Genomic DNA, 13889 nt, shown 5'->3' on the forward strand with positions numbered 1-13889 from the left:
CCCTGCCGGGTGCGGGCAGAGCACCCAGGCCTGGCCGGGCTGTCGGAGGTGCTGTTTGGGCTCAGCACCTAAGGGTGGCCATCTTCAGCTGTCCCTTCCCCTCGTGTTCCCCAGCACCACAGCTGGGGGGTTCGGGGGGCCTTGGCTAGTCCCCTGGTATCTCCTTCTGGACCTGCTGCCCAGAATTCGCCCAGCCTGCTCCCGAGCACACGCGCCCTGTGCAGCCGCCCGGGGTAGCAGCCGCCACGGGCGCAGGCTGCGGCTTGAGCACAAGGTTTGCTTGAGCCGATTCTTTCTTCAGCCGCTGCAGCACGCGTCTGAGTAACCCCTCGGTGGGGGCCCCGTCTGCGATGAAGGGAAAAACTCTGCCGGGTGAGTCCAAAGCTTCCCCCCCCGCCTTCCCTGCCCCCCAAGTCTTTGAGGGTTTATAGAACAAGTTCGATCTTTTGCAATTTCATCTGATACATGGGACAAATTGGTCACAGCAGTCACGCTTTCAGCTCACACCCTTCTGTGCTGTGACAGGGCAGAGCAGCATCGCAGAGGACAGCAGCTGATGGATTCACGGTGGGTTTGGCCCCCCCCCTCCCTGCAGCCCCCTCCCTGTGTTTTTGCTTCCAGCACCTTTAAAATAACATTTCTTCTATCCGCTAGAGCAGGTTCATTGCTTTACGTTGAAAAGCCAAAAGCATACTGAAGAAACTCTTCAAAAACCAATATCTTCTCAGGAAAAAAATATTCTCCCTGCATCGATCTGTCCATCGTCTCAGCACCGAGGCTGCTCGCACGCTGACCTCCCGGCACAGCCCGCTTCTGCGGAGAGCGCTGCACGGGTTAGGCTGCTGCTTCTCTCATCGTTCCGGGTCCCGGAGGGTTTTTTCCAGTGTCTGGGGCTCCACGTTCTCAACATGGTAATATCATATCTGTGTTTTGTGCTTGCTGATCATCAGTCAAACTCCCATTTTAGGACATATTTTCACTAAACCGCTGCCCTTATTTGGCCTTTTCCTCTCTGCGATTCCGGTGACATCACCCAGCAAGCAGTCGATCAAACAGCTATCGCCCAGCGAGTCCCCGCGCAGCAGGACAAGGAGCTGCTGAGGCGGGGGCACGGGGCCAGCACCCCCTCCCGGCAGGGACCTGGGGGTGGCGGGGCACCCCGAGCGGCGGGGCGGGGGGGGGGGGGGGGGGGCTGTGTTTGAAGGGAGCGTGCTCCACGCACCAAGACTGGGATGCACCGGGGCTCTGCTGCCGGTACCCGGCGAGCGTGCGAGTCCTGCCAGCGCGTGTGTAAATGACAAAGGACCACGCGACCCGCCGAGCCCCCGCTCACACACATCGCCATCAGACACGGCGTGTCACCGAGCACGCAGGGGACGTGGGCACCGCGTCAGCGCCGCTTCTCGTGGCAGAGCAGCAGCTCGGCTGGCCCGCAGCAGCGCCCGGCGATGGAGCGTTGGCTCCGGCTCTGCGGGCTGCAGCGAGATGGGTTTTTTCCACGTCGGTAATTTTCCTCTCCCTGCCTGCCCCGCGGCCCTGGCCCATCTGGCAGCAATATCGACTGGTGACGAGACCGAGTCAATTGGTGGCAGCTCTGCGGTACATTAGAGGTGCTATTTCCTCCGGTACGAGCCAGACATCTTTTGCCCTTGGAATAACAATAAACCAGTTTCACAGCTTCCATGAAGGTTTCTGTTCTAAATCCCGCTCCCCCCAAACCCCGGGTTTTACCAAGTAACCCACACGTACAACGTCAGACCGTTTCCAGCCCGGTTTTCTTTCACTGTCCCACTCACCAAGCATCGTAGCTGGCGACCGCTCGGCAGCTGGTTGTTCTTGCCTGCCGGCTCTGGCTGGAAGGGCAACACCGGTCCCGAAAATGTGCGACAGCGAGACCGGCACCTTAGCTGTCGATTATTCACCGCAGGGAACGAGGCGTTCTCCCACTGGGACGGGCTATGAAACTGCTACCCAAGTGCTGCCGTTGGGTGTTTGCAGGCAGCGGGGCTGTTCTCCGTGCCGGTGCTCCCAGCTCTACCGCCCGGCAGATGTGACGCTGCGCCGGGGCGGCTGCCTGCCCAGCACCGGGACGGCACGGCTGGGATGGCATGGGATGACCGGCTTTATTTCCCTGGGATGGCATGGGACGACCGGCTTTATTTCCCTGGGATGGCATGGGATGACCGGCTTTATTTCCCTGGGATGCCTTGGGACGACCGGCTTTATTTCCCTACTCCGGAACTTTCTTCCTGCCACGTCAGAAATTCACAGCCCAACTCTGTAAATCGCCTTTTGGCTGAAACCCCACTATAAAAAAATCCTGTGCCAAGAGCTAATTAGAAATAGAAAGAAGATTAATTTTGAAAAATCAGATTAAGTGGGATATTTCTGGGCTAGGGATATTTCCCGATTGCATAAACCCAAACAAAACAAAACCGCATATTAATGACTCCTAAGAGATAAACCAATTTATTTTGCTACATTTAAGAATTAATCTGAGTCATTTTATTACAAGAAGTGGTTTTGCCAGCTCGTGCTGCTGGTATTTCCGGCAATAAACTGGCTGAGGACTGCTCAGTTTGGGATGTCCATCACCACCGGCTGGGACCGGGCAGCACAGCGCCCATCGCTCTCGGATGCTCCTTCACTCCCGCCTCAGGAAACGCTATGTTTTAGTGCCAGGTACCTTGTGGGCGACGAACCGGCTCGGGGAGGTGTCCTGCGGGGAAAGGGAGCAGGACAGCCTTGGGGTCAGGGTCAGCTTTTGGGTGGGGATGTGGAGCTGCTGCAGGTGCCACCAGAGCCCAAACAGGACTCTGCCAGGGAGACAACAAGGAAGATAAAGCACATTTTCTAATGTAAGCTGCTCCGACCGTTTATAATGAGAACTTAGAGAGCAGAAAAACATTTTAAAAAAAAAAATCCATATTTGGGGCAATATTCACAAAGCAGCAGCAAGAAATGCAGTAATCGCTGCGGTAAGTCCGTGGGTGTTGGGTCCCCTTGACTTCTTGCATCTATTTTTGACATGGAGCAGCTCAGATGGTGAAGACATCAGCTCGCCACGCTCGCCCTGCTCTATGAAAAAACAAGGAAATACCTCTGCCATGCGCACACGGGAAGGAAAAAAGCCCTTATAAATGAATGTAAGGCTCAGCACAGGAAACCCTGCTGCCTCTCCCCCCAGGAGGCAGCTCTGCGGGCGAACGTGCTGGGGCTGGGGCTTTCTGTGTCGCTGCTCAGAGCAAAGCGGAGCACAGAGCAGCACAGCAGTGCACCGGCCAGGGAGCCTCCTGCAGAATATGCCGGGCTCCACGGAGGGTCCCGCAGCTCCCCTGGGCTGTTTCATTTCTAAGGAGATGCTAAAGATGCTGGGCATCCGCTCGCGTGGTAATGCGCGCAGGGCAGAGCCGCGCTCGTGGGTTACCTGCCGTGGGTTATCTGCCGTGGGTTACCTGCTGTGGGTTATCTGCCGTGGGTCACCCGCCGTGGGTTACCTGCTGTGGGTTATCTGCCGTGGGTTACCCGCCGTGGGTTACCCGCCGTGGGTTACCTGCCGTGGGTTATCTGCCGTGGTTTACCTGCCATGGGTTACCTGCCGTGGGTTACCCACTGCAGCAGGCTGCTCCTGCAGCGGTTTCCCTGCCGGGGCTCGGGGCAGGACCTGAACACGGGGCTCTGCGTAGGAAACAAATCTGCAGAGCCCAGCTGCTGTGCAGTTCAAGCCCTTGTAGCAAATACTAGTTGTAGGCTTGCAGTTCCTGGGGAGCACCGGCTTGTCCTGCCGGCTCCGTTGGGCTGCGAGGGCGGAGGCGTCCTCACAGAGCCACCGGGCTTTCTCCACCACGCCTGCTAAATCAGGGGAACGCAACAGAAAGACCTAACCTTTAATATTGTGCCAGGAAAACACTAATTAGGCACATTCTGTAACCAACGGCATGCAGCATTATCAGGCCTTTTTTTTTTTTTTCCTTTTTCTGTTCAGTCCCGGCCGTGTCACTGTGTTTCCCCGGACAGATGACATGTTTGCTCCCTGGGAGCTCGTACGGTCTGAGCGCTGTCAAAGCACAGCCTAGCAGAGAAGCGATTTTATCTTTTGCTCTCTGCTATTTTTGCTCCTTCAGGGCCGCCCTTGCAACAGAAGAGTAATTAGTAATTGGGCAGCAGCTCAAAAGAGGTTGTGTGATCATCTGCGGAGCTCCTCGCTTTCTCAGACGAGCAAATGTTTCTAACTCTTTATTGTGTGTAGTTCTTGGGTTCAAAATGACTACAAATTAGTTCCAGGGCTTGCTATCATAACGAAGTATGTTTTTAAGGACAAGAAAATACATTAATTGGTTTAGGCACTAAGAACATACGAAATAAATTGAATTTCATTTTGGGATTAAGGAGGAAAATCTAGGGAGGCTCCAAGGCAAATTTGAGAAAACATGATAGCTGCAGTTAATTGAAGTGTTTCAACCGCATTTTTTTCTTAACGGTTTGAAATTAGTTTCCCAGAATCGGGATCTCTCTGAGAGAGCTGTGATTCGGGCTCACACACATCACTTTACATTCGGTACTCCCAGACTAACTGGAATTTTGCATTCAGCTGCCCTTAAATGCAGGGCCAGGATGCGCGGGTCACTGTCAGCGCTTTATTTTTACCGGGCTTTTCTGCTCGTTCCCTTCCTTTCCAGTTCTCCGCTGGCTTTTTCCCAGCCGAACAACCTGGCGGCAGTGCTGGCGCAGGGACGCCGACCCCCTTCAGCGACCAGCGCCCGGGGCTGGGGGGCTGCGCCAGGGGCTGGGGGGGGCCAGGAGCACCCGGCGCACTGTGAGCACCCGGGGTGCTGCTTGCCCCTGGCCGGGGGGGGCTCATGGGGGCACGCACAGGCATCGGAACTGCTCGGGCCGCCGTGCAGTCACGGCTCCGGTTTCTTTGCTTCCATTTGTTTCGAATTCATAGAAAAATAACAGCGCCGAGATGTCCTGAGCGGGGCCCGCGGCTCCCAGCAGCACCCACCTGCAGCGGGCGGGTGGCCGGATACAAAGCCCCGCGTGGCTGCAAACCGTGGGACGCGCGCCGGGTGCTGGCGGCCGCTGCGGTGGGCTGGCACGTCGTCCCTCTGCTCCCACCCAGAGCGCGGTGCAATTTCAGTGATGCTTCAGCACCGCTTTCAGACGTGGCTTCTGCGCTAGCTGACGTTACCAGGGAAAGATTTATGAGCTGTATGAAATAATCATAAAAATTTCTATTTTATTCTAAGCCACTCAAAGGAAAAGAACTCCCTTCTGCATTAAAACAAACAGAACAAAGGAAACGCTGGGATCTTGTTCATCCTCAGAGGCACACGGTGTAACAGCACTCCTATAAAGTTAGTGCAAAACGAGGAACCTGCCTCTGGAGCAGGCCTTGGCAGGTTGCAAATTCTGTTTTATGCAGTAAATCAGAAAAAAAAAAATTCCTTTCATCACTATAACTGACATTTACTCAGCCGACATTAAAAAGTGCAGTTAAAAATGAGAAAGTCGAAATCCAGCTGAAAGTTACCCGGAGCCCGGGAAGTGCTGTGAACGGTCGTGCGGTCCCAGAGCCGCTTCTTGTGAAAAGTGTGAGAGCAGCAACGGCACACCATCGCGCTGGAGCCAGAGCGGAGGATAAGCTGCGTGAAATAACAACGTCTGATGAAATCTGGTGCAAGCTGGACCCACTCGAGGGCACCCACAAACTCACCAGCAATCTTCAGCGCTGTGCAACGGGGCTGGGGTTGGTGCCATCACCTGCGTGAGGTTTGTACGCTGCCCGGCCCCGGGACGCTCTTGGAGGGCAGCGCAGGCAGATCCCTGCCCAGACCCCAGACCTGGCCACCGAAGCACAGCGGGCACCCACCCTTGGCAGCCTCCAAAAACTCCGCTGTGGCCAAACGCAGCCCCCCCTGGCTCGGGACGGGTGCTGGGGCAGCCGCGCTCTCCTTTCCCACCGCTGTCCCCACCGCTCCTGGGCTCGTTGTGCTGCCCATACGCAGCACCTCGCTGCCTCCCTGCTTTCACGCAGATACCGGTCGCCTTTCACCCACTGGGGACGGTTGGCCTCTGCATGCATATTCAGAATTATCTGTGCAAGCAAATATGGGGGTGAGCTCTGAGGCAGGAGAAAGGCTTAAATTAATCAGTCTTTCAGCTGTGCCAAGGGAAGCAGAAGCACGGCTTACAGGGGAAGGTGGCGATGAGCAAACACCGAGCACGACCCTAAACCTCCGGTGAAGGGCAGGAGGAGGTGACGGGACACTGCTGAGATCTTCCAGCATCACCCCTGTACCGTGGAGATCAGGGTGAAAGGCGGAGCGGTCCCTGGGGTGCTTCCCATGCGCCCTGCGGGGACCCCCGGGGACCTGGGACCCCCATGGTTGGGAAGCCCACCTGCCCTTGGAGCGGGGGCGGCTGGGGACACCGACGGAGCCGCCAGAGCTGGAGGTTTCTGGGATTCGGGCAGAAGCCCCAGGAAAAGCTATTTGCAGCTGTCTCGTGCAGCTTTTTGCTGAAAGCAGTCAAAACAACAAGACAACTAAAAACCTCGCGCTCCGAGTGAGGGGCTGGTGTTCCCGCACAGATGTCGCACGCTCCGCTTTCTGCCGGCCGGCAGCGGGCTGCGTGAGCAAGCTGGGGGCTCTCCGTAGGGTCCGCGGTCAGCAGTTAATACCGAGGGGCTCGTTGCCTGCGGCCGTACTCAGCCCTTTGAAAAATGTATGTGATCAGAGGCCCGAAGCGATGCCACGGCTTCCTGTTACAACCAAATGCATCTGGTCTGGGTTTTCGGATTTATGCCCTGATCCCCGCCATGAGGGGCTGGCGCTTTGCCAACCCATTGTTTCTCAGTTGGAAACAGATGGTACGGGCTGAAAAATGCGATTGCGTTCAAACCCAATCCAACGCGTTTAACGGCAACCTGCTGGCCAGATGCATTTTTAGAGATCGGCCCCTCTGCCACCCGACGCCCTGTCCCCTGGGTGGTGGCCATGCTGTGGGCTTGGGGACAAGGCGCAGACCGACGGGCCAGCAGCACCCATCCCTGGTCTGGCCTCGTGTTCCCGGGGCAGGCAGACCCCGCGCTGGAAATCCATAATTTAATTTTTCAGAGCCTGATTTACCTCTGCCTGGAGTTTTTCTTCAAACGAAGGGAAATCGAGAACCAAAGGTGGTCTGAGAACTTAATTCTGACGGGACACTTACACCTTCTTGGAAGAGGATAAATGGATTAATTCTCACGTTCATGGCAGCCTCTCTAAGTCAGCTTGTTGGTGACTAAGAAACCATAAAACCAGCTACTTCAGGGAAGACAGTTATGCTGATACAACGTTTTCATCACAAGTGGTCGAACCTTGGAGTTTTGCAGGAGCTACTGATATTTCAAAATTTGTCCTGATAAAGAAAAAAAAAAGACGACGTTTTTCCCCAGGTAACAACACTTGTAGGAAAACCCTTGACTAATCCTGGCTTGCTTTTGGCGAAAGATCCTGGGGCAAACTTTCTGGTGCTGTAAATAGATATTCTGCCCTAAATCCTCTGTGCTTTGCCATGAAAAGTGTTGACTGCAGTCTCCATCTCGCCAGGACTTGTGCTTGCAACAGCCCTGACTCTGTCTCCAGGCTGTTTGCAGCCTCCAAACCCAGAACTCCTTACGCCGGGCAGAGCTTTCCCTGCCGCTACTCCACTGGCTGCAGCAAGTTCCCGCGGGGGGATGCAACCCAGGGAGGTTAATCAAAGGGTACGTTCGTGCTCCTTCAAAGCGCAGACGTGGCACACGAGGGGCTATTGGCTGGCGTATGACGACCAGAAATCTGACGCAAAAATCTAAATGCCATGCCTTGCTGAAGTGTTTAGAGCCAGACCAGGAAAAAAAAAAAAAAAAGAATATAAAAGGAAAGAAAGGTTTCCTCTTGGAGATTTAAGAGCAGGCTGCTGCCTCAGACAGATCAGTTACGTTCAAACTGCCCACAGGGTATGAAAGCTGAAAGGACAGGATCTCTGGAAAAAGGAAACCAAAACCAAACGAAATGGGGCCACTGGGGCCGTCTGAGGTGCTCGACTGCACCCGAGTCCTTCCCATGGGAAAAAGCGTTGCTGTGACACTGCCTCGATTTCCAGGGGTACCGAAAAGAGGGTCCTCTTTAAGAGCAGCTTTGCTTCCTACCCTGAACAAACAGCTGTGTCACAGTATTATGGGCTGGGCGTTTCAAACAGGAACCGGCAGGGAGCTGGGAGGGTGCCGGCAGCTGAGCGCTGGCTCCATCCCACCGGCCCCAGTGCGCTGGAGAATGGGCGCGAGCTGGGGAGAGCTGGTGCGGGTTGCGTGCCACCGGCTGGCACGCGGGTGCATGTGGCAGTTGCCATGGTTACTGGAAAGCATGTACCATTCGTTGAACTTTTATGGTCTAAATATTGTGCCTGACGGGCAAGTAAATTCCTGTACATTCCAAACAAAGCAGTTTCCTCGCTGGTTGCTTTCAGCTGTAAACATAGGATTTGATTTGTCTAAACTTTTATCCTTTTGGGGGGGGAAAAGTCTCAAAGGATAAGGTATTTGTAACTTTTTCAGTTTGTTTGTTCTAAAAAAAAATCAAAGGGCTCTTCTTTTGGCTGGTGCACGTCAACATGCCCATCCCTGGCACGCCGAGGAGGGCAAACGTGGGCACCGGGGCTGGAGCTAGGGCGGCTTCCGAAACCACCGGCAGCTCCTTAGGGTCTGCCAGCGGCCTCTCCTCAGGGACTGATTTCCTGGGGGTTGGATTATTCCCTCTTCATTCACATTTGGTGGTGCCTTGGGGGTTTGCCGAGTTGCCGGTGTAGCTGAGTTTTATCAAGAGCGTTGGCATTTCCCCGGGCAGCCCCTCACCGCGCTGCAGCAGGGCGGCAAAGAGCAGGTGACGGGTGTTGGTGTCCCTTTGCTTTCAACCAACACGACGTGTTGAAACAAAGCCTCACCCAGGGCCGTGCACATGGCTGTGACCGGGGCGCACCCGGGGGTGGGTGGCGGGGGGGCTGCTCCCGGGGTCCAGCCTGGAGCAGCCAGCTGGGATGCCCGGCTCGCCGGTGCAAGGGGCTGCTGGCGACCGAGGGGCAAGCACGCTGCCCGCTGAGCGAAGGCAGGTCTGTGGGTGGGGGAATCCCCGCACGGGGCCACAGCCACGCGGCTGGAGGAAGCCCCCCCGCTCCCGTGCTTTAGGGAAGGCGGCAGGCGACCTGTGCGGCTTGGGAGGGGTCAGGAACAGCCGTGGCTGGAAACCTGGCAGGGCAGCAGGTGGGGGATTGCAGTGCCTCCAAAAATCGAATCCAAGCCTAGGATTGCCCCTACCAGCTTTTCCCCCCGCTGTATGTAATAACGCAGGCGCGTGTCGGGAGCCAGCGAGCCCAACTGGCTGCGAGTGGTTCAGCTCTGCGGTTAGCATCCTGCGCAGACCCAGCCTCTGAGCGAGGGCTTTAACCCCCGGGCAGCCTGCTCCGCGGTCAGCGGCACGGACGGGTGCACGGTGCTGTGAGCAAGCCCACCGAGCCGCGGGTCACACTGCTGAGCACACGCTGGAGCCCGGTCAGCAGCCTCGGCCGTGGCGCGTGGTCCTCCGAAGGCACCAGGCTCCCCGGCAGCTGGGGGTGGCAGAACAGTAAGCCCCGCTGGAGCACTTGATCTCCCCTGAAAAGCCCCTGGAAAGTGGGTAAATGTCTCTAAGGGTTCAAATTCACATTTCTCGACCTGCAAACAGTAAGGTGGACTCTTACGAAAAATGCTAATGTCACCTAGAGCAAACCCAGGAACAATGAGAAGTATTTTTAGCGTGGCTGCGTAGAAGAATTATTGTGGGAAGCCGATGCCAGGACAGATCCTGAGTGCTGCGGGTCGGCGCAGCTCTGCTGCAGCCCCGAGGACCCCGCTGCGATGGCGGGTTTGGATGAGCTGCAGTGGAAGCCCTCAGACAGAGACACGGTCTCACAGAGGCATCCGTTGTCAGAAGGGCTTTTCTTCCTCCCTGCTCCCAATCTTTCCTTTTGGATAGTTTATGGCCAAGCTCTGCATTAAAGAGGTGTCTTAGAGATCTAGCATCTGGCCAGGAGAGACGGTGTTCCTGATGCTGATATGTCAGGGTAACACCTCCACATCCTTTGGGCAGTGTTAATATTTGGACAGTGTTAAAATATAACCGGAGTTTCTTAGTTTAGATTAATGCCCTGGCTGCGCCCCAGTCCTGGCCAACCTGCGAGACACCGCCTGGATTTCCTCCCGCTCCTAAAGCAGCGCAGGGCTTAGGGCTCGACATTGGCACTCCGTGTTTAAACAAAATACACATTAATATCTGCGGAAGTAATGCCTGAGGAATAGCTGCAGGAGCAGACATGATTAAGGGCTGTGGAGAAAAACAATTAAGCTGATCAGCCAAAATATTAGCAAAGCGACTCTGCAAATACCATTTTTTTTCCTCTCTCAAAAATAAAGGAGCCTGAGGTTGCTGGGAGCTGCGCTCTGAATATTCGTGGGGTATTACTGGTCCTCAGGCAGCACTGATTTGTGCTGAGGATAAGGAAGGCCACCAAGTGTTAACCTTTGCAATTTAGTCTTTCATTTCCTGCATTAGTACGCTATGGAAAAAGCCGAAAGTGGCGGTCATGGTGCATTAGTCCTGATAACGGCTGCGTGAAATCAGGCTCAACTCCCTTGTTCGCCCGCAGAGAGGAAGCCTGGCCCGAGTCTGGGGAGGAGAGGAGGATTTTCTCATAGCCGAGAGCACCACCGGGCAGGGGACGCACAGACCCGGGCTTGGGGACCATGGCACACGGATGGACAGACAGCATTCCCACGGGACAAACGCCGTGACCCTTCCTCCTGAGAGGCGGGGGCTGACCAGCCCTGAGGGCATCACGTCCTGCTTCTGGCTTTGTCATCTAGTCGAGACCGACCTCGGTCATTTAAAAATTCCATGCAAAGAGCTCGCTTCTCCCGTCACGCGGGCACCGGCAGGCAGGTAACCTTCGGTGCAAAACTTGGAGCCGGTCGGGTTCAGGCAGACCGCTCGGGAAGGGTTATTCTTCTCGCCAGGCTGTCGTCTTCCGGCACTTCCCGGGCTCTCCTGCCTGCCTCCCCCCCTTGATGGGCAGCTTTCCCTTTCTCCGTCTTTAGCAGGTTCTCTGGGCCCGGTGGCCAATGTGGGTTGCTCCGTGAGGGATGTCGGCACTGCATGGGACGGTGCTGCAAGCTCCTGCTGCCGAAAGCAAGCCATGCCTGCCCGGAGCAAAACAGCAAACTGATGTGGTCGTTGCTTCAAAGGTGGAAAACTGACTCACCAAACGACGCAGATCTTCCGGGCTTACACAACCTGTGTGAAGTGGGGATGCGGGAAGTATTCAGAAACCATGTTCTGTGGGGATCTCCCGCCCCTCGCTGGCACGCCTGGTCCCCCCATGGCAGCCAGGACGGGGGCGGGCAGTGCCCATGCTGCCCACGCTGCCTGCTGCCCACGCTGCCCACGCTGCCCACGCTGCGCACTGCCCACACTGCCCACGCTGCCCACGCTGCGCCCAGCCGGGTGCACCCCCGGTGCAGAGCAGGGTTGCTGCTGGCTGGTGAGGCAGCAACGCAGGAGCTGCGGGGCTGCAGCGGGGCACGGGGCGTGCTGCCCTCCCGTGCCAGGACACGCTGCCCTCCCTCCCGTGCCAGGTCCTGCACCCCCGTCGCTGCGCTGTCCCCAGCCTCCGCTGGTGCTCGCTGCCACCCCTGGCCCGGGAGGTGCGGTTTGGCACGGCGGGGCGTGGAAACACCCATGGAAAAAGCAACCCGAGCACAGCGTGGCTCTGTCTCTCCTGCGGCCCAGCTTGTACAACAGCCAGCTGTTTGCTGGCCTCTGCCTTTGGAGGAAGCGCTGGTGAATTAAAGGCCAAGGAACAAAACGTTTCATTTTGGTTTGTGGCATGTGTGCGTGTGCAAGGGCAGCAGGAAGCACGGTGAGGGCTCTGGTTAGCCCCGTCCCCCCAAAAAAGGACAAGGTAACTCCAGCGCCGTGCCCACGTAAGGCCACGCACGCAGATGCCTTACACGATGTACGAGCCCAGCCGGCTCTTGGGACGTTCCTGACCACAGTCCAGCTCCATAGGACAAACACGACGCAAAATCACAGTCCCTGCGCTACCGACTGCTGGGATGCTGCCCATCGCTGCTCCGGGAGAGACGGGGCCGAAGAGCCCCCCCGCGCTGCCGGGGGGGGGTGCACAGCCGGGACGGGGCCGTGCATCGCCCTCCTCGTGCACCAATATGCTGCAGACCAGCCCGGACCCAACGGCCGGGTCCCCATCACGGGAAACCACCTCGTCCCCAGCGCGGGGGAGCGAAGGCTCCGTGCCTGCGGGATGCAGGGGGGGCGATGTCCCCCGGGATGGGAGCGGGGTACGGGGCAGCCACCCTGCCTGCACCAGGCACGCACCCGGGCACGGCTGAGCAAACCCGTTTGTCTTCGCTGGGTTTGCAGAGCTGACTGACAGGCACGCAACGCTCACGGGAGCAAGTCTGATTTTTCCACCCTAACCTGTCACTTCTTGTCTCTCCTTTAGCTCCTCATCACATGGTTTAAAACGTCTTTTGTTAGCACAGGAACTGTGCTGTTGCCTCGGGGAGGGCTGGGCACGACGGGCTCGGCAGTTCTGCAATGCAGCAAGGGAATAAACTATGCATTAGTCGTGGAGAAGCTCAGGAACGTGATGGGACCTCATCGAAGCAGAGCTCTAGTACAGACACAAGGAAACCCCTGTACTTACACTGTGTATAAACTGGCCGATGGTGTTTGCAGAGGGGTCCCGCTTCTTGTCGTTGTCTGTCCTCCTGCATCCCAGGTGAGCCAGCATCCCTGCTCTCCCCAGCAGCAGTGGCACTGCCAGAGCTGCTTGTCACAACTCCGCTCTCTTCCAGCCACGGGAAGGTCCATCCCAAACCCCAGGGCATTTATGAAACCCCCTCAACATTAGGCACAGTCAATTTATCAGGAGTAGTTAATTAAAGGCGCCTTGTTATTAATTTGGAGATTCCCAGAGTATGCGATTATTCAATCCCTGTAACAGCACCAGAAAAGAAAAATTGCTGCAACAAGTTTTCCTTGGATTTGAAAAATGACCTTTCTTTTCTGAGTAAATTCAGAGCTGCAAAACCAGAAGGCCGGTGCCTTCCAGTTGAGTGGCTTTTGAGTCCCGTTCCACTAAAAGCGTTTCTTTTTAAGCCTTGTCAATCTAAGGAAATTTGTTTAGGCAGTCTCAAGGGAAGGTCTTGGCAAAGTATTAATAGGTTTCTTTTATGAAAGAGACCTTTATTCACTGGTCTTTAAGTTGGCCTGTGTCTCATTCGGCTTTTTGAGTTCGTGTGCAGAGAAAACATCTGTCTTTGACAGTCTCCATGCTTCAGCGCCGTTGTGGGGCTCCGAAGGAATTTGCTAAGCCAGTAATGAAACATCTGGCTCAACAATAACACAGCTGTGCACGGCGCCTTCTCACCCCGGGCGGTGCGGTGCTGCGCCCCTCGCGCTACGGGCTTCTCAACCGATGCTGCGGCTCAGTGCCTGGAACAGGCAGCGCGGGCAGCGCGGGCAGCACGCTGGCGGACGAGTCGTGCAGGAAAAGATAAGCAGCCCTGCTCTGCATGCTTCCTTACCCCAGATTGGTTGCAGCTTGCTTGCTAAAGTTGCACCGGGACAGAAACCGCTTCATGGCAGAGCCCTTCTCCCACCCTGGAAGGCAGCTGGAGCTCAGGCGGGGGCAGCTGGAACTCCAGAGGACCGGGGGTGCCTGCAGCGTGTGGGACCTGCAGACCTGGGCTCCCACTGCGGAGGTTTCACCTCGCTTCATCCCACGGCCGCCTTCCCACAGCTCTCACCGACACG

This window comes from Grus americana, chromosome 11 (genome assembly GCF_028858705.1).
Source record: "Grus americana isolate bGruAme1 chromosome 11, bGruAme1.mat, whole genome shotgun sequence".
Taxonomy (NCBI): Eukaryota; Metazoa; Chordata; class Aves; order Gruiformes; family Gruidae; genus Grus; species Grus americana.